The sequence below is a fragment of the Phacochoerus africanus genome, chromosome 7 (assembly GCF_016906955.1).
Source record: "Phacochoerus africanus isolate WHEZ1 chromosome 7, ROS_Pafr_v1, whole genome shotgun sequence".
Classification (NCBI taxonomy): domain Eukaryota; kingdom Metazoa; phylum Chordata; class Mammalia; order Artiodactyla; family Suidae; genus Phacochoerus; species Phacochoerus africanus.
In genome coordinates this window covers 70261559-70287664 of record NC_062550.1, presented here as the reverse complement: position 1 = coordinate 70287664, position 26106 = coordinate 70261559, and the positions used below count along the sequence as shown (strand labels likewise).

Here is a 26106-nt window from a genome sequence, read left to right as displayed (position 1 = left end):
GCTCTTTCTTGCCTTTCTCTTCTACTCCGGACCTCGTCGCCAGCTGAGATTTTCCAGGCTCCCGAAGTCCTTAACCACTCATTTCTTGATTCTCATTCATTCCACGGCAGATGTTTACAGAGCTCCCAGTACATGCAGAAGGTGACCTGAGGGGCACAGGGGCAGACAGAGATAGCAGAGGATGGCCGGTCCTCCTGGGCGAGGTGACCACCTCATGGCAGCGGGAGGCTAATAAGGTGCGAATGCAAACATCTGAACTCGTGGGTAGTGAGGTCACAGTGATACCAACTGAGCCATCAGAGTTTGGAGGAAAGGTGAAACCTTTGGGGGGAAAGTCTTTTGGGAAAACTGTGGCTGAAATCCGGCCTTCAGGAGGGATATAACTGTGAGTGACAGAGCTGCCAGACCACGAGCAGAAGAAAGGATATGTACCTGGAACAAGAGGCGTTTAGAAATGGGAAGGCACAGGGATCCCGGGGAGAAAATTCTCTCTTTCTTTTTTTCTGTGCACATGGAAGTTCCTGGGCCAGGGATGGAATCCGAGCCCAAGTTGTGACCTATGCCACAGCTATAACAATGCTGGATCCTTAACCCACTGTGCCGGGCCAGGGATCAAACGTGAGCCGCCACGGTGACTCCAGCCCCTGCAGTTGCATCTTTAAGCCACTGTGCCACAGCGGGAACTCCCATGTCCTTTTCTAAAATACAAACTGTGTATTGGGGAGCAGTAGCAGATGAGTCCATAAATATAAGTTGGAGGCAAGGCATGTGGGACCCTGAATCCCAGGTAAGATTGTAATTCATCTCCATATAGGCCACATGAACCTTCTCTGACTCAAAAGATACTTAAATGATGGAAATGATGGAGACACAGACTCAGGGTCCATCTGGACAAGATCCATAATTTACACGTGGAGAATGTCCCAGTTTGGTCACAAAAATATAGATGATTGTACTGGATGATCTTTAGTGCCCCTCCAGCCTGAGGCCAAAGTTTGGTGGGCGCTGGGAGGCTGTGAATGGAACACGGAAAATGAACTCCTCTGTTTTGGTGGCCAGAGTTACGTAGGGGTCACGGGGATAAGAACTGACCTCCGGGAGAGGGGCCCGGGGTGTGGCTTGCTCAGAGGTCAGCCTCTCCTCAAGCTGAGAAAGGGAGGATGCCCTCCCCACACACCTGGTCCCTTGTGTCTCGAGTTCCAAGTGGGCTGGGCACCCCTGGCAGGACAATGACTGGAGGTGTTTTAGGATCTGCCTGATCACTGTTTATTCCACGGGACAAACAAAGGTTCTTCAGTGGAGGCAGCTGCAGCCCCAGGCAGATGGTCAGGAGGGGTTAGAAGGCTCACAAATACGCAGAGCCTTTACCAGCTCCCCTCCAGGAAGCATGGCCTAGACTACCTGGGCTGCTGGCACAAGGAATACAAAACACCAGCTGGGACTGGAAGTCCCGCAATGGAAACAAAAGGGAAGAGGGACAGGGAGGGCTCTTATCTCAGAAAGAGGGATGGAGAGGTGAAGACGCAGTACGTCAGGTGACTGACTTCTTAAATATCCGACTGGGAGGAGGCTAGCAGTGTCATTAAGAACACAAAACATGGAGCTCCCTGCCGGCGCAGTGGGTTAAGGATCTGGCGTTGTCACTGCTGCAGCTTGGGTCACTGCTGTGGCGCAAGAACTTCCGCATGCCCTGCATGCAGCAAATACCACACACACACACACACACACACACACACACACACACAAAACAAACATTTTGCTAAAGGCAGTAATTTCTCCATAAATCCCAAGCAGCAGCTGAAACGGCCCTGAAATGGAAAATGATGAGGTTGGATGCTGCCTGTGACAGCTGGGAAATCAAGCTGAGTTAATACAGAGACAAGGACAAGCCAGCGCAAAACAGGCCACCAGTATTCCAAAGATGTCTTCTGCTGCCATTGGAAGCTGCACCCAGATTCGGGGCTGCCCAGTGGATTTAAATAACTAGACATCCCCTGGGTTCTTTCCCCACTTTAGCCACTGGGCAAAAGCTCTTTTGAACGTGAGCATTTTTCCCTCTGCTGAACTGAACAACCTCTGACGTTCCATCCACCGGTAAAACCCTCCGTTCTTTAACTTCAGTAAATTTCACTCTCTGAGCCCAACATACATTAAGGATCTAGAAAAGGCAAGCAGTTCCAGATACCTTAAATGTTTTGAAGCCAAAACACTGTATATATACATATATATGTATTTTTTTAAAAAAGAGCAGCGTCTTGATCAGTTAAAATGGGATAATCACTTTCTGGCATTTTCTTTGATTGTATCACACACACACACACAAATCCACCCACACAGGAAATATGTTTCCCTCCTTTTCCCCTCCAGCCCCCCCACTTCACCCAGTCCAGCAGGTTGTTTTTGTCATGAACATTAATTGGCAGCTCCTCTGCTTCCCATCCTGACACTGACTGCTTCAGCTCAAGCCCTCGAAATCGCTCCCCTGTAAGAGCCGAGTCTCTTGATTCGGGGCCTGCGTCATGTTTCTGGCTCCCTCCAAGTCCTGGACACAGTGGGGAAGAAAAGAGAGGTCCCCAATCTCACTCACACACTCCTGGGGGATTGGGACAATAAAACCACTCAGCAAGATGATTATAAATGAGGGAAGAAAACAGAGTGACAGGAGAGGGACAGAGTCAGTGAGGGCAGAGGGGTGGCTCAGACAGCATGGGCCTAGAAGGAATGGTGGGGGGGGGGGCTGAGGGCTGGAAGGAGGGAGGAAGGAAAAAGGGAGGAAGGGAGGGAGGGAGACGAGAAGGAAGGAAGGGGGAAGAGAGGAGGGGGGAGAGAGAAACTTCATACGATGAATACATGACAAAAACACATCTTTTTTTAAAAATGACACATTTGACCAGATGGACTTAATTGATATTTATAGAACTTTCCATCCCAAAGCAGCAGAATGGACATTCTTCTCAAGTGCACATGGAACATTCTCCAGGGTAGATCACATGCCATCTTCTTCCTGGGCATTTTTGGAAACCTTGCAATCAGGGCTGGGGTGAGAAGAGTGCCATCTAGAGGTAGATGCAGGAATAGACCCATTCTGAAATTTCCCAGAAATATAAACCACTGAGCAGGCAAAGCTGAGACTTTCACTAAAGTAAACTCTTTACGAGGCCAATTAATAGTAGCAATGTTTGCAGATGACATGATACTATATATAGGAAATCCTCAAGACACTACTAAAAACTACTAGACAGTAAATGAATTCAGTGATGTTGCAGGATATAAAATTCACATACAGAAATATGTGGCATTTCTATATGCTAATAAAAAACTATCAGAAAGAGAAATTAGGAAAATCATCCTGTTTACAACTGCATCTAAATAATAAATCTAACTAAAGAGGTAAAAGATCTGAAAACTATAAGACACTGACGAAAGCAATGGAAGAGGATGCAAACAGATGGAAAGATGCACTGTGTTCTTGGATTAGAAGAATTAAAATTGTTAAATGACCATACTCCTCAAGGCAATCTACAGATTCAATGCTATCCCTGTCAAAATGTCATTTTTCACAGAACTAGAACAATTCTAAAATTTGTATGGAAACACAAAAGACCCCCAATAGATTAAGACAATCATGAGAAAGAAGAACAGAGCTAGAGGAATCACACTCCCTGGCTTCAGACTATATCACAAAGCTATAGTCATCAAAACAGTATGGCACTGGCACAAAAGCAGATCCATACATCAGTGAATATAGAGCCCAGAAATAAACCCACATCTCTATGGTCAATTAATACACAACAAAGGAAGCAAGAATACGCAATAGAGAAAAGACAGCCTTGCCAATAAATGGTGCTGGGAAAACTGGACAGCCACATGCAAAAAAACCAAACTGGTCTGCTTTCTCACACCATATGTAAAAATAAATACAAATGTATTAAAGACCTAAATATGGAGTTCCCACTGTGGTGCAGCAGGTTAAGGATTCAACTCCAGGAGCCCAGGTCACTGTGGAGGCACAAATTCAATCCCCAGCCCAGCACAGTGGATTAAAGGATCTGTTGTAGGTGGCAGCTGTGGCATAGCTGGCAACTGTGGCTCAGATTCCATCCCTGGCCCATGAATTTCCAATTGCTTTGGATGCAGCCAAAACAAATAAAAACAAACAAACAAAACAAAATGGAAATAGACTCATAGATGCAGAGAACAAACAAGTGCTTGTCAGAGGGGAGGGGGTGGGAGGATAAGTGAAATAAATGAATGGGATTAAGAGGTACAAACTTCTGGTTGTGAAATAAATAAGCCACGGGATATAATATACAGTGTAAGGAATATGGCCACTAATAGTATTGTCTTAATTTTGTATGGAGACAGATGGTTACTAGGCTTATCACAGTGATCACATCATAGTATATGCAAATATTAAATCACTGTATCGTATACCTGAAACTAACATAATATGGCACATCAACTATATTTCAAAATTTCTTTTCTTTTTACAGCTGTACCTGTGGCATCCTAAGTTCCCAGACTAGGGGTTGAATTGGAGCTGCAGCTGTCGACCTACGTCACAGCCACGGCAACCCCAGATCCAAGCTGCATCTGCAACCTGCACCACAGCTTGTGGCAACACTGGACCTTTAACCCACTGAGCGAGCCCAGGGATTGAACCTACATCCTCACGGCTGCTAGTCAGGTTCTTAAACTGCTGAACCACAACGGGAACTCTATTGAGGAATATTTTACATGCAATGATATTCATAGGCCTTAAGTATATTTTTTATTTTATTTTATTTTATTTTATTTTTTGCTTTTTAAGGCAGTACCCATGGCACATGGAGGTTCCCAGGGTAGGGGAAGAATAGGAGCTGCAGCCGGCGGCCTACACCACAGCCGCAGCAATGCGGGATCCAAGCCACGTCTGCGACCTACAACACAGCTCATGGCAACGCCAGATTCTTAACCCACTGAGCGAGGCCAGGAATTAAACCAGCAACCTCATGGTTAAAAGTCAGATTCGTTTCCGCTGTGCTACAATGGGAACTCCCATAGATCTTAAGCATAGAGCTCAATGAGTTTTTTATGACCGTACACACCCGTGTGACCCACACTTTAATCGCAATGCAGGACATTGCCCCCTCCCCGCAAAAGTGATCACTTCCCAGTCAGTTCTCCCCAGTCCCCGCTCTGGATCCAAACACATCTCTGATCTTTCACTGCAGGTTATTTTTGTGTGTGTGTGTCTATTCTAGAACGTCAAATAAATAGAGTAATACAATATGTATTCTTGCAGATCTGGCTTTTTTTAATCATCCTGATGTCTGTGAGATTTATCCACATTTTTACGCATCGGTAGTTTGCTGCTATTTATTACTGAATAATATTCCATTATTTACCCATGCTCCCTTTCAGAGTGCAGTTTGCTGAGTTCTGACAAATGCATATACCCTGTAACTACCACAACAAGCAGGATCGAACATTCCCTGTACCTCCAAAAGCTCCCTCGTGCCTCTTTTATCATCGAACCTTCCTCACGCCATGATCCCACTGTTCTGATTTACAAGCACTACTGTTCTGATTTTTATCATGATAGTTTTGCCTTTTCTAAAGTTTCATATAAATGGACTCATACACTGTGTAGCCTTTAGTGTCTTCCTTTACCTACCATGCTGGCTCTGAATTTATCCATGTGGTTGCAGGTACCATGTAGCCGCTCAATGAATGAACGCACCACAGTTTGTTTATCCATTAACCACCTGACGGACGCCTGGGGTGTTTCTGTTCTGGGGCTCTTATTAATAAAGCTGCCAAGAAACCTCGTGTGCAAGTTAAGTCTTTGTGTGGACATATGTTTTCATTTCTATTGGATAAATATCTAAAAGTGTCTGGGTTGCTGGGTCATTTAGCAACTGTACGAGAAACTGCCAAACTGTTTTTCCAAAGGGGCTGTATCATTTTTCCTTTCCCACCAGCATTGTATGAGAGTTCCCCTTGCCCCACATCCTTGTCAACAATTCGTTTCACTAGTTCCTTTCATTTTGGCCGTTCCTGTGGGTGTGTAATCACATCTCACTAGGGCTTTAACCTGCATGTCCCCGATGACTAATGTTGAGCATCTATTCATGTGCTTCTCTGCCATTCATATATTTTCTTTGGTCAACTGTCTGTTTAAATCTTTTGCACTTAAAAAAAAAATTCGAGTCATTTTTCTTCTAACAATTTAATTGTAAGAGTTCTTGATTTGGACATAAGTCCTTTATCAGACACATGTTTTGCAATTTTTTTAATCTTTTTATGACTTTCCTTTTTATGTTCTTGAAATTATCTTTCAAGAGCAAAAGTTTTAATTTTGAAAAATTTTTTTCTTTCTTATTTTTTGGCTGCACCCACAGTATATGGAAGTTCCTGGGCCAGGGACTGAATCTGAGCCACCGCTGAGATCTATGCCACGACTATGGCAATGCCAGATCCTTAACTCACTGCACCACAGTGGGAACTCCAAGAGCAAAAGTTTTGCATTTTGATGAAGTTTAATTCACCAGTACTTTTGGTTTGTATTTTTGGTGTCCTGTGTATGCCTACCCAAGGTAATACAAACTTTCTCCTACAGTTTCTTCTAAAGCTTAAAAAAAATTTAGCTCTGTTTCGATTTCTAACATTGCGACTTATTTTTTAATGTCTGTGTGACATGAGACAAAGTTTATTTCTTCCCACATAGCTATCCAATTATTCTGCAGCTGTTTGTATAAAAGCCTACATTCTCTCCCACTGAATTAGCAGCTTTGACAAAATTCAGTCATATATGTGTGAGTCTATTTCTGGATTTTTTTGTCTGTCTTTATTCCGCTATCATACTATCTTGATTACTGTAGCTTTAAATATGCCTTGAAATCAGGCAATGCCATTCAGTGCGAATTTTCTCCTTTTCCAAAACTACCTTGACTTCTCAAAGATCTTTGAGTTTCCATATAAATTTAAGAATTCGCTTGATAATATTTGAACCTATAGAACAACTTGAGGACAACCAACATCTTAATAATATTGAATCTTCTGACCCATACACATATAGTATTTAGGGTAAAGGACTAAGGCATTGGTAAAGCTTAAGAATTTGGTAAGCTTGATCTTGGTAAGGTTAAGTATTTCATGTCATTTGATACTATTGTAAACAGTGTTGTCTTTATACCAATTTCCAATCATTCATTGCTAGTTCATAGAACTATAATTATGTTGTGTATTGTCCTTGCATGTGCAGCTTTGCTAAAGTCTTGCTAGTCCTATTCATGTTTTTATAGATGTAGTTTTTTGTACCTACGAGATCATGTCAAATATAAATAAAGATTATCCCTGTTCCAATTGACTTCCTCTTTTCCCTTCCTTTTATTCTTTTTCCTATTTTACTGCATTGCCAAAGAGCTTGGGTATAATACTGAGTAGAAGTTAGGAGAGGGAACATCCTTGTCTTCTTTCTGGCTCAGGAGAGGAGCCTATAGTTGTTTGCTGATAAATCTGAGGTTAGCTGTAGGCTTCTCCAAGATTCCATTCATTGGTTTGAGGAAGTTCCAGTCTAGTTCCAGTTTCCTGAGTGTTTTTATCATGAAAGAGTTTTGAATTTTCTCAAATTTACATCTACTGAGTTGATCATCTAGTTTTGTTTTGTTTTGTTTTGTTTTTGTCTACTTACGGGATGAATTACATGGGTTGATTGTCAAAGCTCAAATTAATATTTCATTCCTGGGATAAACTCCACTCTTTATTCTTTTTATACATTGCTGGATTTTATTTGCTAATGTGTTGTTAAGGTTTTTGCTTTTTTGCGGGGGAGGGGGCTGCACCTGCGGCATGTGGAAGTTCCCAGGCCAGGGGCTGAACCTGTGCCACAGCTCTCACCAGAGCCACTGCAGTGACAATGCCAGGTCCTTAACCCTCTGAGCCACCAGGAAACGCCAAAGGTTTTTGCATTTTTGTTCTTGAGGAGCACTGGTTTATGGCTTTCCAGGACAGGTTTTCTCCGCTACCTGAAAGCAGAACCTTCCTATGAAACTTTGTGTAAATAAAAATGGCATAAGCAAAGAAGCAATTACTTTAGGATGCATCTTGCTAATGGATGCACAGAATAAATCGAGACGAAGCACAGATTCCCGGAGACACAGTTCAGCATCTTGATGCTGAGATGCTGAGTGTAGTTCCTGGGAAAGGAGCCTGGCAGGGCCCACTGCCTCTGTAATGGCTCACTACAAACCAAACCTTGGATGCTTTTTGCTTTTTTCTTAAAAGCAAAAATCCTCTTCAGATTTCTTTCAGTTAGACAAACAGGTACCAGTACAGATCTTTCATAAAAGTGAAGGGGCATAAAGCGAATTTTCAAAAAACAGAGATACTTGTGATAACGTTGTCTGGTTTTGGTATAAGAACAAGGCTGAGCTCATAAAATGAGTTGAGAAATAGTCCTTCTCTTTTGCCTTATAAAAGTGTTTTTGTAGGGTTGATATTATCTCATACTTAAATATTTGATAGAATTTACTAATGAAGCCATTTGGGCCTGGAGTTTGTGAGCCTATTTTTTAAGTTACAGATTTACTATTTTATTTTATTTTATTGTCTTTTTAGGGCCACACCCGCGGCATATGGAGGTTCCCAGGCTAGGGGTCTAATTGGAGCTGTAGGCACCGGTCTACACCACAGCTCACAGCAATGCCAGACCCTTAACCTACTGAGCAAGGCCAGGGCTCGAACCCGAAACCTCATGTTTCCTTAGTCAATTCGTTAACCACTGAGCCGTAGTGGGAACTTCAATTTACAATTTTAAATAGATATATGACTTTCCAGTTTATCTATCTCTTCTTGAATGGGCTTTGTTAATTTGTGTTTTTCAAGGAATTTTTCATTTAAGTTGTCAAATACTTTGGCATAAAGGTATTTGTAACATTCCCTAGTTATTCTTTCAATGTCTATAGGAGCTACAGTGATGGCCTCTTTCTCATTGCTGATATTGGTAATTTACGTGTTCTCTCCTTTTCCTGATGAGATTCACAAGAGGTTTATCAATTTTATTGATTTCTTCAAATAAACCTGTTGTTCACTGATTTTCTTTTTTGCATCATTCGTTTATCCTTTATTTTTATTATTCCCTCCCTTCTGCTTACCTCAGGCTTAACTTGCTCTTCTTTTTTGTAGTTTTGAAGGTGGAAGATAAGATCATTAATTCAAAATCTTTTTACTGTTCTAATATGATCAGTCAATGTGATAAGCCTTCCCCTGAGTACTGTTTCAGCTGCATCTCACAAGTCTAACACACTTGTTTTCAGTTCCATTCACTTCAAAGCATTTGCCAGTTTTCTTTTTAATTTCTTTTTTGACTGTGGGTCATTTAGAAGTAGGTTAATTTGCAATTATACGGGGATTTTATTGATATGTTTATGTTATTCTTTTTCTTGTGGCCAAAGAACATACTCCACATGATTTCAAATACTTTAAATGTAATCGAGACTAATTTTATGGGCCAGTAGCTGGTCTATTTTGGTGAGAGTTTCATGCGGATGTCAGGAAGACGCATATTGTGCTTTTGCTGGGTGGAACCTTCCAACAATATCAAATAGTTCATACTGGTTGACGGTGTATTTTTCATTTCAGACATTATGGTTTGCATTTTTAGAAGGTCTCTTGGGGTTTTTATTATAGATTCCATTTTCTTCTTCATTAGGTTAATGCTTTTCTTTACAACGTTTAGCATTCATTTGTATTTATTTATTTGTATTTCTCTCCTGTCGCTGCAGGTCATGTTTTCTTGCCTCTTTTAGACGTCTGGCCATTTCTTATTGGATGACAACCACTGTGAATTCTGAGAAGTCGAGTGCTGGATTTTGTAGTATTTCTTAAAGAATTGTGGGTTTTGCCCTGGAATACGCTCTCTTTCCTAGCAGATATGTTTCTCCCTTTGGAGGCCTGCTTTTAAGCTTGATAAAGTGGGTCCAGAGCAAAGCTCTACTATAAAGGATGACCCTTCTAACAACTCTGCCCAATATCCTGTGTGTTATCATTTTTTTTGCCATCTGGTCAGTGGAATGGGAATTATCCTCAGCCTGTGTGAGCCCTGGGAATGGCTTAACCTACTTCTTTCTGGTGATTATTTCTTCAGCCTTGTGGGGTTTCGTGCCACGCGAATGCAGATCATCAGCCCTAGATCTGCGGGGCCCCTCTGCAGCTGTCTGGAGCTTCTCTGCACCCCAAATTCTAGCTATCTTGGCCTCCCCAATCTCTGAGCACCAATCATCTTAATGAGAAGGTAGGACGTTTTTTGCATGCCCTTGCCCTGCGCTGCAGCTGTAAACTGCCTCCAGACAGTAAGCAGGGGCATCATAGCCTCCCCCCACCCCCGCCCCCCGCCGGTGTGCTTCTCTTCTTTCCGCGAGCCTAGGCCTCAACTCACTGTTGTCCGATCGATGCCTCTAACTCTTTCTGGCAGGAGGGCCATTCCCAAAGCAGCTGCTTCTACTCTAAGTCCTGTTTACACACATTAATCCCCATTAGAGCCCTCCGAAATAGGTACCATTGCTGTTGGGCTCGTTTTGTAGACGAGGAAGCCAGATGTAGAGGGATTAAAAATCTCACCCCAATTCATACATGTGGTCAGTATTAGAAACGGGATTTGAACCTGCGAAGTCTGGTTCATGATTTGAAGCACTGTATTATATCACTTCTCAAGTAAGTATTAGAAATGCAAGACTCTCTAAAACACACTTCGATGTTTGAAGAAGGAGTAGGATGTAGCCCTGACCTCAAATTTAAAGCATGGGCTATGGGTAGGAGGTATTTCCAGGCCCACAGAATGACAGGGGGCTTGACTCAATCAATGTGGACCAGGAGCAGCTGGGGTTAGAGGTCCCATAAATACTAAGAGATACCACTGCTGGGGTAGGCAGGAGGGTGAAGCATGCTTCCAATACACAACAGTGCCCCTTGCACGGACCTTGGCAGCGCTGGCTTTACAAAGAGTGATGGGTTCAATTTGCCCAGCAAGGCTGAGAGTCAGCACTTCACGAGACAGACATGATTGTCTAGAGAGCAAATCACGGAAGACACTTTGCAATTAGAGAAAGTGCCATGGAGGCAGGAAAGTCAGGGTTCTGCCAAGAGAGGAGCAACTGCTGACTGCATAGACTGGTCACCACCCCACAAGCAGAGGTGACAGACCAGACAGAAGCCTGACTCCCTCCACTTTCCAAGGAAAGAACTATCTCTATGCATCATATCCTCCCTCTTCTGGCAGTGAGCAGGGTCTTCACAGCTCACTCAGTCTGTGCCCCAGCCCCTGCAAACATCAGTCTTGGACCCTCCAGAAATGTCAAGAGTTTGAGGGTAAATGCTATTTTGCCTAGGAAAGCTGTATCACCATTTTTGAAAGTAGCCAACTGAAGAGGCTCCCTAAAGAGTGATCTGCCTTTCAATGACTGACTTCTTTTTTTTTTTTTTTTTTTTTTTGCTTTTTAGGGCTGCACCCACGGCATATGGAGGACAGGGAGTTACAGCTGCCCGCCATAGCCACAGCCACAGCAACGCAGGATCCGAGACTCGTCTGTGACCTACACCACAGCTCACGGCAACGCCAGATCCTTAACCCACTGAGCGAGACCAGGGATCGAACTCACAACCTCATGGTTCCTGGTCAGATTCATTTCTGCTGCGCCACAACAGGAACTCCAATGACTGGCTTTTTAACTCAGCTTCTTCTAGAATGAAGTTCTCAGCTACATCAACTCTGTATTGGGCATTTGCTCGGTGGAACACCCCTCCGCATTCTGTGTATTTTTCCAAGACAGGCTTTGTAACACCCATCTTGCTTACCCCAAACCCCGGCAGCAAGCAGACGGCATTTAGAGCTCTGCTTCAAGAGAGGCTTTAGTGCAAAACCTTCAGATTTTTAGGTGCAAATGCCTGTCTGAGTCAATCTATCTCCCTTCTGCATGATGGGTGTTTTGGGCTTCTTTCCATCCCGGGGATGAAAAATGCACGTTCCATCTGTGCCAGTTATTAATTTAATGTCTCTTAGCTCCAACCCCCTCCACCCCCCCCCCATCTTTCTCCTGCTTCGTAACACAGGAGCTGGACCCTACAGGCGATGTTTCTTGTTGCCAGCTGGCTGCAGGTGCAGTTTGGACCGTAGGAGTTGGGGAGGGACAATGCAGAGCTGCGGGAGAAAGAGGGGCCTTTTTTTCCCCTTCTCATCATCTGGTTTTCAGTGCAGCTGCCAGCAGATCAGCAAGCAGGAGCAGGCGTCCCAGGTCCCAGCATAGTGGTTTCCTAGCAGTGCAGACTGCCCTGGGCAGTTCAACAAGGGCTGGCCTCTTACCATTACTGTCCCCTCGCTGCAGGCAGTGTGTTCCTATCGCCCCAGAACAGGACTCTCCTTGGGTGGGTGGGGGAGGGGGGGGTCTGAGGCCAGCCTGCCCCCTACCCAGGCCCTTTACTCTGAGCTACTTAGAAAGCTATTTTGTTCACTGTGCCTCCGTTTACTGACACTCTCACCCCTTGGAGTCCTGTTGGACTCTCTCCACAGTTCCCCACCCTTTCTATAGCTAACAGCCTTTCTATTAAATTTCCCTGTGCCTTGGGATAGAACACGATGGGGGATTCTATGAGAAAAAGAATGAGTATATACATATGCCTGGGTCATTGGGCCGTACAGCAGAAATTGACACAACACTGTAAATCAACTCTCATTTTAAGAACACAAAAAAATAAATAAATTTCACAGTGCAAACTTCCGCTCTGATGTCTGTCTCTTGCCTGGATTCTGACTGACAACCATCCAAGCACATTTTGGTGTCTGATTTTTATGGCTGAACAAAAGACTCTCTTCATTCTGCACAAAGGACTCTTCTGTCAGTGTGTGGTTGCCATTAACATAGGTTTGAAGTGGCGACCCAGCACCCAGGGGCTAAGGGCACAAGAAATAAAGCCCAAGGGCTGTGTTGCTTCCTAGTCGTGTGTCCTTGGGCAGAGGGCCTCCTTACGCCTCAGCGGCTTCATGTGGAGAATGGGGATAGATAGGCTTGCCAGAGAAAATACATAGGAATTTCAGATAAATAACAAACAATTCCTTAGCAGAAGTATGCCCCTGTGAATGAAAAATATTGCTGCCATCTCAGTAAACTGAGGCTGTCGCAACCATCGGGCCATCACATTGCAGCCTCCAGGGTGGTGCACTCTGAGGGGACGCAAGATGAGAAACCACAGGACACTGGCCCTAGATAGTCAGGTGCATTTCAAAAGAATGACTTTAATGAGCCCAGACTCTCGCATCTTCCCATACACAGAAAAACGCTAGATTCCTTGAGATGCCTGGTTTTCTCTCTTTTTTTTTTTTCCCTTTTTATGGCCACACCTGCAGCATATGCAAGTTCCTGGGCCTGAATTTGAATCAGAGCTGTAGGGCCTACACCACAGCCATAGCAACACCAGATCTGAGCCACATCTGTGACCTATGCCGCAGGTGCGGCAACACCGGATCCTTAACCCACTGAGCAAGGCCAGAGATTGAATCTGCCTCCTGGTGCTGCAGAGACATTGCTGATCCTGTTTTGCCACAGCAGGAAGTCCAGGGCAGGTGTCTCCCAGCTGCTGAAATCCTGGTGTTGTTTCCAGTTCCAGCTCTCATGCCGTCCTGCACCAAACCCCCTTTTCCCCATGAGACAGCAGAAATGTCTGCTCCTGGCAAACCACACCCCACAATCCCCCCCATCCCAAACCCCTGCAGACAACCAACCAAGTTCATGCACAATCTGACTTCACTTAACAAACCACTGTCTTTCGGGCACCACTGTGGGAGGGTGGAGGGGGATAAAAGCTTAGAAGCACCATCTCTGTTCTTGAGGGCCACAGAGCCTGGAGGATGGAGAATCTGGCGAAGCCATATGCAGAGGCAATATACTGCTCCGTAGACGCCCAGGCTTAGGTGTGTATAAAGTATGGTTGACCAGCACACTTGGTAGGGATTACAAGTTTATCCCAGGTAAAGTTAATCTTTTCCGAAAAATATAAAGCATTCTCATGCTCACAACATATGAGGTGGGACCATTTTTCCCTTGTCTTTCCTTTCACTCCCAGGCATTGAACTACACCTAATATTAGGTGTGTGTTTGTAATACAGGAGGACCCTTCCAGGCCTTCGGGGGGTGGGGGTGGGGGGCAGACCCTCCCGCATCCTCTGCTCTAGGTCCTCTCTGAAGTCTCAGATAATAGTATCTCATGTCCATTTCCGGAGTTGTCTTACAGATGCTGAAACCCCCAAAGGGAAGATGCTAACTGCTTGATGACCACGAGCATGTAGCCCCCAGGCCTCTTGGAGCCTAAGGACAGATCCTGCTAACCCCTGGGACACACCATCAGCCAATCAGGGAACCCCGGGTACCTCACTATCAGCCAATCAGGGAATTGTGCATGAGCTGATCACACACCCAGGGACATCCCCTCCCTCACCTGGCCTTTGAAAAGCCTCTCCTGAAACCCATCAGGGGGTTCCTGTGTCTTAAGTACTAGCTACCTGCACTTCTCCCCTGGAGCCCTGCACTTCCCTTCACCACAGCGTATCAGTGGATTGGCTTTACTGTGTACAGGCGAGCGGACCCCAGGTTGGTTTGGTAACAAGGTGATTGTTCTGGAGCTCAAATCTTGGAAAAGGAGAAGGAACACAGAAAGTCAGAGGCCTCGGGCAGAAAGAGAAGCAAGGCGTTTAGAGTTTAGGGCAGTAGGAGTACAAACATCAGGTATTTAAAGCTCATGCGTGTACAGTTCCATAAATCACGTGCTAGTGTGTATATATGCACGTGTGCACATGCAGACAGACACACATGTTAAAGACAGGCTGACACTGAGTGGGTCTGCTGCAGCGATGATGCTTAGCAGCCCACCAGACAACCCCCTCCAAGGGACCACAGAATCACTATGACCTCCAACCAGTGTGAACTGATACAGGACATAGCTCTTAACCAGAGGTTCGGGGTCGCAGGAAAGAGGATGAAGAAGGGTGGGAGGAGGGAGCTGATACTATCTAGGCTCCAGGAATTAAAAATTCAACAGAGACCAAGGACGGTACTTGAGAAATCCAGCTAGAAATCCAGCTGGAGGGCTGTCAGCCTTTGCTGGGCTCCAGGATGCCAACCCCAGGGCGCCCTCTTGTGGATCTCGGAGGCTACTGACAGCACGGACCAGCATCTGGTTAGAGCCTGGGGCCAGTCCTTCCTCTTGTTTGAGGAATTCACACGCCCCTTCCTTCCGCCTCTAGCTCCTTGTAAATATGCAGGACTGAATAGCGGTCTCCCTGACCCAGGGGACTCAGAGTTGTTACAAGAACCCCAAAGAAAGATATTTCGCACCCCTCTTGGTGAGTCATTCCAACTAGTCAGCGTTTACTTTCCCTACCTTTCTGATCCAGCAGTAAGGATACCTGCAAGATTAGACCAGGTGAGGGGTGCATGGCTGCTCTCTTCATTCATGAACTTGTATTGAGCCGGAAGGCATTTACTACATGTAACTAAGCATTAGGACAGGCCGTGTCCTAACACTTAGCTACATTAACTCATGAGCTAGCTCTCGCAGCAGCCCCGGGAGGCAGGTGCTGTTTTTCTGATGGGGCAGCTGAAGAAGAGATGCCACACAGCCTGCAAGTGCTCATGGCTGGATGTGAACCCAGGCTGTCTGGCTTCAAGTCTGTACGGCTAATCCCTGCCCTGCACTGCTTTGGATATGTGTGTGTGGCACAGGACCTACCCACCTAGAATTGAACAGTCTGGTGGCTGTATTCCCAGGGCTTGTTATCTTTTCAAAGTGGGGATCCCATGTCCCCCATGCCCCTGTCATTACTTCAGCACAGAGGATGGCAGTTTGGGAAATCAAGGCAAATACCACCAAAAATAAACCCATGTTTCCCTTCCAGCCCCCACCTTTGCCCAGGCCAGCTTCTGCCCTAAATGCTCATTGGACCCTCTTCTCCAGGGATGGAATAACAAACTTTCAGTAGACAATTGCTTTAGGCTGATTTATTCGACCCAAGAAAATTATGTGTAAATTGAACCATACGTCCCTGGTGAATTATACTATAATTGCAGGGAGGGAATTTATAACTTCCTTTAAATGGACTCAGAAGATCAACATATTTGGTCAAAAAGAAATCCACTGGGAGAACTCAATGCACCAAGCCTGTGGGCAGCACGCGCCAGATTTCAGTATTTGCTATTTCTGGTGTAGCAGCTTGATCACACCACAGCTTTGGTCCTCTGTGACCCACGTCTGATCACCACTTCCCCACAGTAGATGAGGGACCCAAGAGGGGAACAAATCAGAGGAAGGAGAGAAAAATAGTCAAATCGCGCTGCTGACCGAGATCCTACTTCGGGTAGTTCAGACGTCCGATCAGAAGGAATGGACACGGTGGATGAAACGCTGGAAGCCCACGCTGGCAGGGCAGTAGCACACCCTCATGTATCAGGGCCCCAGGCACCCCTAGAGCTACCGGCACCCGGCGACCCCATCCCTGTAGACAGACCAGGACCCACCTGCTCTTGGCAGGCTGAGCCAGAGCAGGGTGGGGCCCAGCTAGGTGCAGGCAGCCGATGCCAAGACCGGCCTTGAATGTTGGTGCAGACTTAGTTCCTCAGGAGGTTCAATTTAGGTTTCTTTCCCTGGATGAATAGGATTTGCTCTCCCATCACAGGAGACTCATCAGAGAGACTAATGTCTCTGGGCTTTTCCTCCCATACATATACATGCAGAGATATAAGTACAGATGGAGATACAGGTGTATGTCCATATGGGTATAAGTGGAGATATAGGTTTAGATGGAGATACACGTACAGATAAAGGCATAGATGGAGATATAGGTATAGACATAGGTATAGATGGAGATTTAGGTGTAAATGGAGATGGAGATGAAGGTACAGATGGAGATTTAGGTACAGGTATAGATAGAGGTATAAACATAGCTAGATAATAGATACAGATAATGTATATTCGTGGGTGAGCGAACGCTCAGGGCCTTATGTTCAAGGGTAGGCTGGGGACTCAGGCAGTCATGCATTGTTAGTATTGGACCTCGGACACGTCAGTCTCTCTAAGCGTTAGTTTGCTTATTGGTAAAATGGAGCGATGCTGCCTAGTCCCTAGCCCTGTGAGGGTTCCCTGAAATAAGAGACATTATTCTGAAGCTCTCCTGCTGGGAGGGAGCTCAGAGTCGGGGGTGACTTGTATGAGCTGTGTTGGCAAAGAAAAGGGAGACGGTGTAGGGACAACCCAAGTAAATGCAGAGGAGTAGCCTCTGGAGCCAGGAGAGACTTGGAGCTCACCTGAGATGGGAAGGGAGCTGAAGGGAGGAAGAGGTGGAGAGGCAGGTGAGGAGGTGAGGGGTTCCCAAGACACATGTGATTTTGTTTGTTTGTTTGTTTTGGTCTATTTTAGGGCTGCACTCAGGGCATATGGAGGTTCCCAGGCTAGGGGTCGAATTGGAGCTACAGCTGCCAGCCTACACCACAGCCACAGCAATGCCAGATCCAAGGTGCATCTGTGACCTACACCACAGCTCACGGCAACGCCGGATCCTTAACCCTCTGAGCAAGGCCAGGATCGAACCTGTGTCCTCATGGATACTGGTCCGATTCATTTCCACTGAGCCACGACAGAAACTCCCCCAAGACATATTTCCTCTGCACGAATTCATTCCCTCCAAATACTTTCTTGAGTGTCTACTGTGTACAAGGGGCTTCATCAGACAGTCTCCTTGCCCCAAACATTCTTAGAGGCTGGAGGGAGGTCAGGCAGGACCCACCTCGTGGCCAATCAGGAGGGCAGTTCTAAGCACAAGCGCGTGTCTGCCTGGAGGCCACCTTCCCTGGCAGCCTGCCCCGGCCAGCTGCCTGTCTCAGCGGGCATGAATCACCCTCAAGGCAAGTAATCATTGCTGCCTTTGCTCAGCGATTGTGTTTGAAAACCAGGACACCAATTCTTCTTGAGGTCTCCTGCAACATCTTGCCAGGAGTTCCAACCTGGCCCCTTGGGTCTGTCCTCAGAAAGAAGCCGGACACGGGCTTCTGCCTCACAGCCCTGTAGGGGTTAGAGAATGTTACTAACTTCCTCTAGAGCTGCAGGCATGATTGCCCATCGTGGATGGACTGAGAAAACTGGATGCAAACACGGTCTTCATTTTCACAGCACAGAGTTTCTGTGGGATTTAGTGACACAGGACACAGAGGAAGTACTATTGCCTTTGGCCACGAACAACGTGTTGGAGGTGGGCGGTGGCGGCAAGGTGGTCAGTGATATTCTTCCAAAGACAATAGACTATGATGATGCACCCTGGGGACCATGTCACCTCTATTACAACCCACAGGAGTTCAGTCAGGGGACAAGGGAACTTTGCTCCCCATGCAGAGGGTCAGCCACCTCCTCAGGGACAGGCAGGTGGCAAAAAACTAGAATCAATATTATAGTTTAATTTGATCCTAACTAATATAATGTTGTACTAGCAGGTATTTTTCCTTTTTATAGCCACACTGCAGCATAAGGAAGTTCTTCGGGCTAGGAGTCGAATCAGAGCTACAGCTGCCGGCCTACGCCACAGCCACAGCAACACCAGATCCGAGCCACATCTGCAACCTAGGCCACAGCTTGCTGCAATGCTAGGTCCTTAACCCACTGAGCAAGGCCAGAGATTGAACCCATATCCTCACGGAGGCAACATAGGGTCCTTAACCCACTGAGCCATAATGAGAACTCTGAGCAGTTATTTTTTTTTAATCCCTTTATTGTCCATTGACAGATAAATGGATAGAGAAGATATGGTATATTTATACAATAGAATATTGCTCGGCCATAAAAAACAGTGGAATAATACCATTTGCAGCAACATGGACAGAACTAGAGATGATCACACAAAGTGAAGTAAGTCAGAAAAAAAAAGAAAAATACCGTATGATATCATTTACATGTGGAATCTGAAATAGTACACAAGTGAACCTATCTACAAAAGAGAAACTGACTCAAGGACACAGAGAACGTACTTGTGGTTGCCAAGGGGAGGGGGTGTGGGGGAGGGACGGGTTGTGAGTTGGAGGTTAGCGGATGCAAACTATTACATACAGGATGGATACACAACGAAGTCCCACTGTATAGCACAGGGAATTCTACTCAATATCCTGTAAGAAATCATGATGGAAAAGAATAGAAAAAGAGGACTTCCCGTTGTGGCTCCGGGGTAACGAACCCAACTAGTATCCATGAGGGTGTGAGCTCGAACCCTGGCCCCACTCAGTGGGTTAAGGATCCGACATTGCCGTAAGCTGCGGTGTAGGCTCCAGACATGGCTTCAGTCTGGCGTGGCTGTGGCTGTGGTGTAGACCGGAAGCTGCAGCTCCAATTTGACCCCTAGCCTGGGAAATCCATATGCCACAGATGTGGCCCTAAAAAGAAAAAGAAAAAAATTAAAAAGAAAAAAAATATATATATATATGCTTAAGTCACTTCACCGCACAGCAAAAAGTAACACAACACTGTAAATCAACTACACTTCAACAACATTTTAAGAAAATCCATTTGGGAGGATTAAAAATCCTCCTAAATCTTCAGAAAATATGCCTCAAATGGTAGTCATTTTAAACCACAGAATCCTGAATACAGTTGGGGTAAATTCCAATTCAAGAATTTTTTTTTTTTTTCCAGAAGCCAACGAAGAACAGCAAAATACGGCACTCGAGAATACGACTGCAGGAGTTCAGCACATGCTGCCCCCAGATTTGCTGCTTTGGTATGTTGATTATTTTGAGCTGTAGGCACTTGGAAAACAGCAACTGCAGGGAGAGAATTTTTCTGAACCCTTTATCTGCCTAAAGACAGATCCCCCAAAAGTAACTCAGATGTCATAGACCCCTACCCGGGAGTTTCATCAACGTGGGAAGAATCAGCTCCCAGACCAACTCCAACACGGACTATCATACCTGCCATCTGCTCTCCCAAGGGCCCCTGTCATCTGCATAAAAATCACTTTGCTCTCCCCTAAGACGCTTGGATCCCCACTTCCCTTCCCTATTAAGATGGTATTTAAGCCTGAATTCTAAGCCACCTCAGAGAGCTCCTCCCTTTTCCCTGGGTATCTACCATGTACACTCAGCCTTCCATATCCATGAGTTCCCCACTCATGGAGTCAACCAACTGGGGATTAAAAGTATTCGAAAAATTTATCCAGAAAGTTCAAAAAAGCAAAACTGGAAGTTTCCATGTACTGGCAACTATTTGCATAGAATTTACATTGTATCTACAACTATTCCTATAGTATCTATGTTGTGTTAGTTATATTGTAACTAATCTAGAGATAAAGTAGACTAGAGGATGTGTGTAGGTTATATCCAAATTCTTCATTTTACATAAGAGACTTGAGCACCTGTGGATTTTGGCGTGTGTGGTGGGGGACGTCCCCTTGGATACGGAGGAAAGAGTGTCTACGTGAAATTCACATGCCAGTAACCTGTCTTGTTTTCCTCTTGTGAATCTGTCATCACAGGGGTCTCAGCCAAGAGTTCAGAAGGTGGAGGGGAAATCCACCCCCCCTGACCCACGCTGACCTCAGGCTTCCTTATCTTTTTTTATATTCTCCCAGAAGTTGCAGTCTTTTATAGACATCCGCCGTGAAGAGGTATCCAGAAGGTAGCTCGTTAATCCTTTCCCAGCCCAGTGGCGTGCCAATGGCGGGAGCCCTGCCCTTCTTCAAGGACTCCTCAAGGGGACCTGGACTGTTGTTAACTACACACAGTATTTGCGTGGTATGTACATGGATCTTTGTTTTCCACCATTAATACCAAAAATGACCTTGGACCTGCATCCTGATTTCTTTGTCGGAATTTCCACCTTTTCCTTTTTCGATTTTCCGTCTTACTTTCCAGGTTGCACATTCCAGGCCCCTGTCTCCACTTCCAAAATGCCCTGGTCTAATCTACTTTCCTCCTGCTGCATCTGACTCCCTGGTTTGAATTACCTCTTGTCTCCTGAGACGAGACTAAACATGAGAATCTTTTCACAGAGCAAACCCCTTTTTGCAGAGGAAGCAACAGTCTTAATGAAGAGTCTTGGTCAAAATCATACACTGAGGCACAAAGTGAGTTTAGGACTTCTGACTCCCAGGCAACCTATGGGACTCGCAGGCCATAAGGTTCTTAAAAAGTAAAACATCAAGTCTGGCTAGAAGTGCAAAGATGGACGCAATGGTCTTTCAAGAAGCCTTTCAGTCTGAATATATTTTCTAATAATATATCGTTAGGATTATATAGTGATTATATGGTGATTAAGTAATATACCCAGGTTAAGTCTGGGTTATTATGATTCAAAACTTCAGTGCACCCCTGGGTATTTACTGTAGCCTTCAATTCTTGTCTAAGAGTACAAATACTTTCATCTGCTACCTGGCAGATCGATTTTTGGATGACAAAAATTATTGGGCTATAGAAGGAGGATCAAAAATATTTCTTGATGTTGGAACAGTGGCTTAATACCAATAAGATTAAATTGAACAGAAACACTCCCTCCCTTCCCCCGAGTTCCAGTCTCTTCCCAGTGGAAGGACTTTTAACATTTCTCACTACATATGGCTTGAACCCTGCATTTTCCTTAACAAATTCCATGACCCCTGTCCTATGTCATTAGAAATCCTTCAGAAAGATCATTTCACAGACACGTGATATTTCATCTTATGTATTTGCTCTAATGTATTTATCATGCTCCTATTTTGACCAGGGATGTCAATGCCAATTATAGGCAGACCTCCGAGATACTGTGGGTCTGCTTCCAGACCACTGCAATAAAGGGAATATCACAATCAAGTGAGTCATGTAAATTTTTTTGGCTTCTCAGCGCACATGAAAGTTATATTTACACTATACAGCAGTCTATTAAGCATGCAAAAGCATTATGTCTAATATTATATATATTATATTATACATAGTTTAATTTAAAAAAAACTTTATTGCTAAAAAATGCTAACCATTATCTGAAGCTTCAGTGAGTTGGAACATTTTTGTAATAGTAGCATCGAAGATCACTGTAGCAAATATAATAATTTAAAAGTCTGAAATATTAGGAGAATTACCAAAATGTGACAAAGAGACATGAATTGAGCAAAGGCTATTGGGAAAATGGCACCTATAGACTTGCTCAATGCAGGGTGGCCTCAAACCTTCAATGTGTAGAAACACGACATCTGGGATGCGTTTAAAACGAGGTGTGCTTCTATTTGATCTTAAAAATAATACTACAATGATCATCCCTTTATATTAAAAATAATTTAAATTTAACAGGGACAAATGTAAAGGCCTTTATTTCAGCTCAAGCTCAATCACACAATTATAGATTCTATTTGTCTGGTTTCCCAACAACTTCTAGAAAAAAAAAAAGCCCTAGGATATTTCGGTTATTGGCAAGTGCACTATTTCCCAACAGTGCAACCAGCATGATGCTCAGATCAGGGGGCATTTGTTCTACTGTTCTCTGTGCTGGGTGCATTACATCTGAAATACCACCCATTCCAGATACCACGCTTCACACGCAACATGGACAGAAGGCGGGTGGCTAAGCTGGCAGAGCAGAAAGACCCTGAGCCCACCCCCTCTGGTGAGCACACCAAAATCACAACTCTCTACAGGACAGCCAGGGATGAAAAAGACCAGAGAAGTTCAGTAAAATCCCATCGTTATCAGATGAGTAATGGCTGAAAGAAGCCAGAGGTTTAACTCTGAAGAGAAAGCCCTAAATCATGAGATCACATATAAGAAAGAACATTTTTGGAGTTCCCTGGTGGCTCAGCAGGTGAACGATCAGGCATTGTCACTGCTATGGCTCAGCTCACTGCTGTGGTGTGGGTTCGATCCCTGGCTCCGGGAACTTCCACATTCTGTGGGCACAGCTGAAAAGAAAGAGAATAACATTTTAGGGAAGAAGAATTCGAATTATTCTGATGCAGATTTCAAAAGATGTGGCCTAGAGCAGTTAAAAAAAAAAGAAGAAGAAGAAGAAAGAACGAGCGAGCTTAAAGAGACTGCCTTCTCCCCACTGAGAACCATGAGAGCAGAAGGGCTGGGTGAAGTCAGAATCAACCTGAGTGTGAGATGGCTGGTCCTCCTCCCCTGTCTCCTTGGGTGCTGGCCTTCTTCAAGATGCCCTCCTCAGCCTCTCGTCATCTCCTGCCTATGTTTCCCATAGGTGAAGTCATTAACTTCCATGGCTGAACAGCCACTTACCCAAGCATGACCTTCGAATCTCCGTCTCTGGTCCTGACCATCTGCTTGGACTCCATTACCAGTCAGAGGAGAGTCTTTTAAACTGTAATGAATCAAGATCAGACTTAATTATCTTCCTGTTTTCATTAGTCAGGACTCCCGGTTGCAAGAGTCAGAAATCCAATAGTAACTACCTAAGGCACAAAGGCTAATTCATTGGTTCATGGTAACCAAACTGTAGGACAGGCAAGGATGAAATTAGCTTTAGGAAAGCCTGGAACCGGGGGCTGAAAGGCCAACAGAACTTCCTTCCTTCTGTCTCTCGCATCTGCTTCATTCCATATGCTAGTTTTAATTTTTTTCTACTGAAGACCAGCTTTTTCTAAATATTAGATCTCTAGATTTACAACTTGACAGATGCGCCATGAGGAAAAAAAAAGGGGGCGGGAGGGGGGCTTTTCCCCTCATGGCAATTCAAAAATTAGACTTTTCAGGGAAGGTCTCAGATGGGGTCACATGGCCATATTATGTTGGCCAAACCCCTTGGACAGGGTGGATAAAATAAGAAAATACAATTGAACTAGCTTGTATCTGGTATCTCCCCTTAGAACAATCACTCTATTTATTTTTTGATAAATAAAAAAAGTAGCTCTTATTAGACTCACATATTCAAGTTGGGACAGGGAGAACATGTATGTCCAGGTGTGCCTGCTGTGCCCAGGAGATGGGAGCAGTGACAGGTAAACACACCATGAATGTCCACTGCGCTCCCCAATGAAGCTCTGTGTCCCATATTCTTACTCCCCACTGATAACATCTCTACTTCTCCAGGCTCACAGACTCTGCCTCGGCTTCCTAAAAACGTTGGTCAGTGCCCCAGACAAAATCCAAACTCTTTTTTTTTTTTTATTTTGCTTTTTAGGGCTGCACTCATGGCATATGGAGGTTTGACTGATGGCATGTGGAGGCTAGGAGTCAAATCAGAACTGTAGCTACCGATCTGAGCCACAGCAATGCCAGCTTATGCCAGCTCCCAGCAACACCAGATCCTTAACCCGCTGGGGGTGGGGGGGGGGAGGGGATCAAACCTGCAACCTCATGGTTACTAGTCTAGTCAGATTCGTTTCCGCTGAGCCATGATGGGACCTCCCCAAACTCCTTTGCTTCCAACACAAATCCCCTCCCAACCTGGGCCATCCCTCTTTCCAGCCAGACCTCCTCTGATACAGACGCCCCGCCTTGCTTCTTGCACCAGCACACATGGCCGGCACACCTGCTCACTGTTCCTCAGACACAGACCCTCTCCCAGCTCCGCACATTCACCCACCCTCATCTCTGCCTGGATGGGACTGTCCTTTCTCACTTTCTCACCTGTATTTTCCTTCAAGATTTAGGTGGAAAGTGGCCTTACCGCCCCTGCCCTCTAGGAACATCTGACCCCTTTGTGTTTCGTGACCATGAATTTGTCTCTCTGAGCAGCACTTATCACACGGGATTATTGTTTATTTGTTGACCTGCATCAAGAGCTCTGGGAAGGCAAGGACCATAGCTGTTGGTCTTTGAAATCAGTCCTAGCACAAGGCCTGGTCTGTGAGGTGAAGACGTGGAGTCTGGCCAGCTGACCCCTGTGAGGCCATCCTGTTCTCTCTGCTCTTGGTGGGGCTTGACGACTGAGTTGTGCCAATTACACCTTCTGCTACATTGCCCCGGGCATTCAGGGGGGAGCCCTCAAAATTTAGACCCCCCAGGAGGATGTTCCCTGCCTGTGGATGCCATCTCACCCGCATGACCCCAGACAACACCCGAGTGCCATCATTCCTCTCATTAGAATGGACTAGACTCTCAAAGGTCACTGGCGAGAGGACCCACTTTCTCTCAAGCACCTCTGGCTACACTGAAAACACCCTCAGTCTCTGCTACTTCATCCTTTATGTCCATACACTGTGCTTGTTATTTGGTTTTCTGTCTGCCTTCCATTTTATGGTCTGAGTCTGATGCTGGGGAAACTGTGCTTATAAATTGCTTCGCAGAAGTGACCTGGTTTTAATGTTTGGCCGCTTTGAGAGGGTGGATGGAAGCTGCGTATCACAGAAGACGAGAGTTGAAGGGGTCTTAGACCAGCCCCTCACCTACAGATACGGAGCTCAGGTGCTGGGGAGGAAGTGACTTGCCAAGGCGGTGGAAGAGCCAAGATGAGATTCAGGTTAACGCAGGTAACTGTAAAACCAACGGATATATGCGTGCGTATCTGGAGCAATGCGCTAGATACTGCCAGAAGAAAAGAAGAAAAATGACAACCTGGCCCTGAGGCCTTAGTCAATGGTGGTAGCTTTTTTGGGGGGAGGGGGGGCACATCTGCAACGTATGGAAGTTCCAAGGCTAGGGGGCACATCGGAGCTGCCGCTGCCAGCCTATGCCACAGCCACAGCCACAAAGGATCCGAGCCGCATCTGTGACCTAAGCCGCAGCTTGTGGCAATGCCAGATCCTTAACCCACTGAGCGAGGCCAGGGATTGAACCCGCATTCCTCCACGTGTCAGGTTCTAAACCTGTTAAGCCACAACAGGAACTCCTGGTGGCAGGTTCTTAACTGCAGGCCACGGTAATCCAGGAAGAGCCAGAGCATTAGTGCTGTTGGTGCTACTGTTGATGATGAAAATGTCTCCACAGAGACCCCTCAGGCTGGAAGGGATGTTCAGAATCCTCCTGAATGTAAATTGGTACCACCACTATGGAAATCGGTAAGGAGGTACCTCAGGAAACTAAATATAGAACTACCATATGATCCAGCAATCCCACTCCCCGGCATATAGCCAAACAAAACTATAATTCGAAAAGGTACATGCACCCTTATGATCTTAGCAGC

The 26106-nt window shown here is 45.4% G+C and overlaps 1 protein-coding gene across 1 annotated transcript in view; it reads right to left on the bottom strand.

The window, feature by feature from the left end:
• CRACR2A (calcium release activated channel regulator 2A) overlaps window positions 1-26106 on the bottom strand; it is a 165652-nt gene that overhangs the window by 131457 nt on the left and 8089 nt on the right. The window contains exon 3 of the mRNA XM_047787800.1: window positions 23262-23343. The gene's annotated coding sequence lies outside the window, so the exon portion shown is untranslated. The remainder of the gene's footprint in view (window positions 1-23261; window positions 23344-26106) is intronic.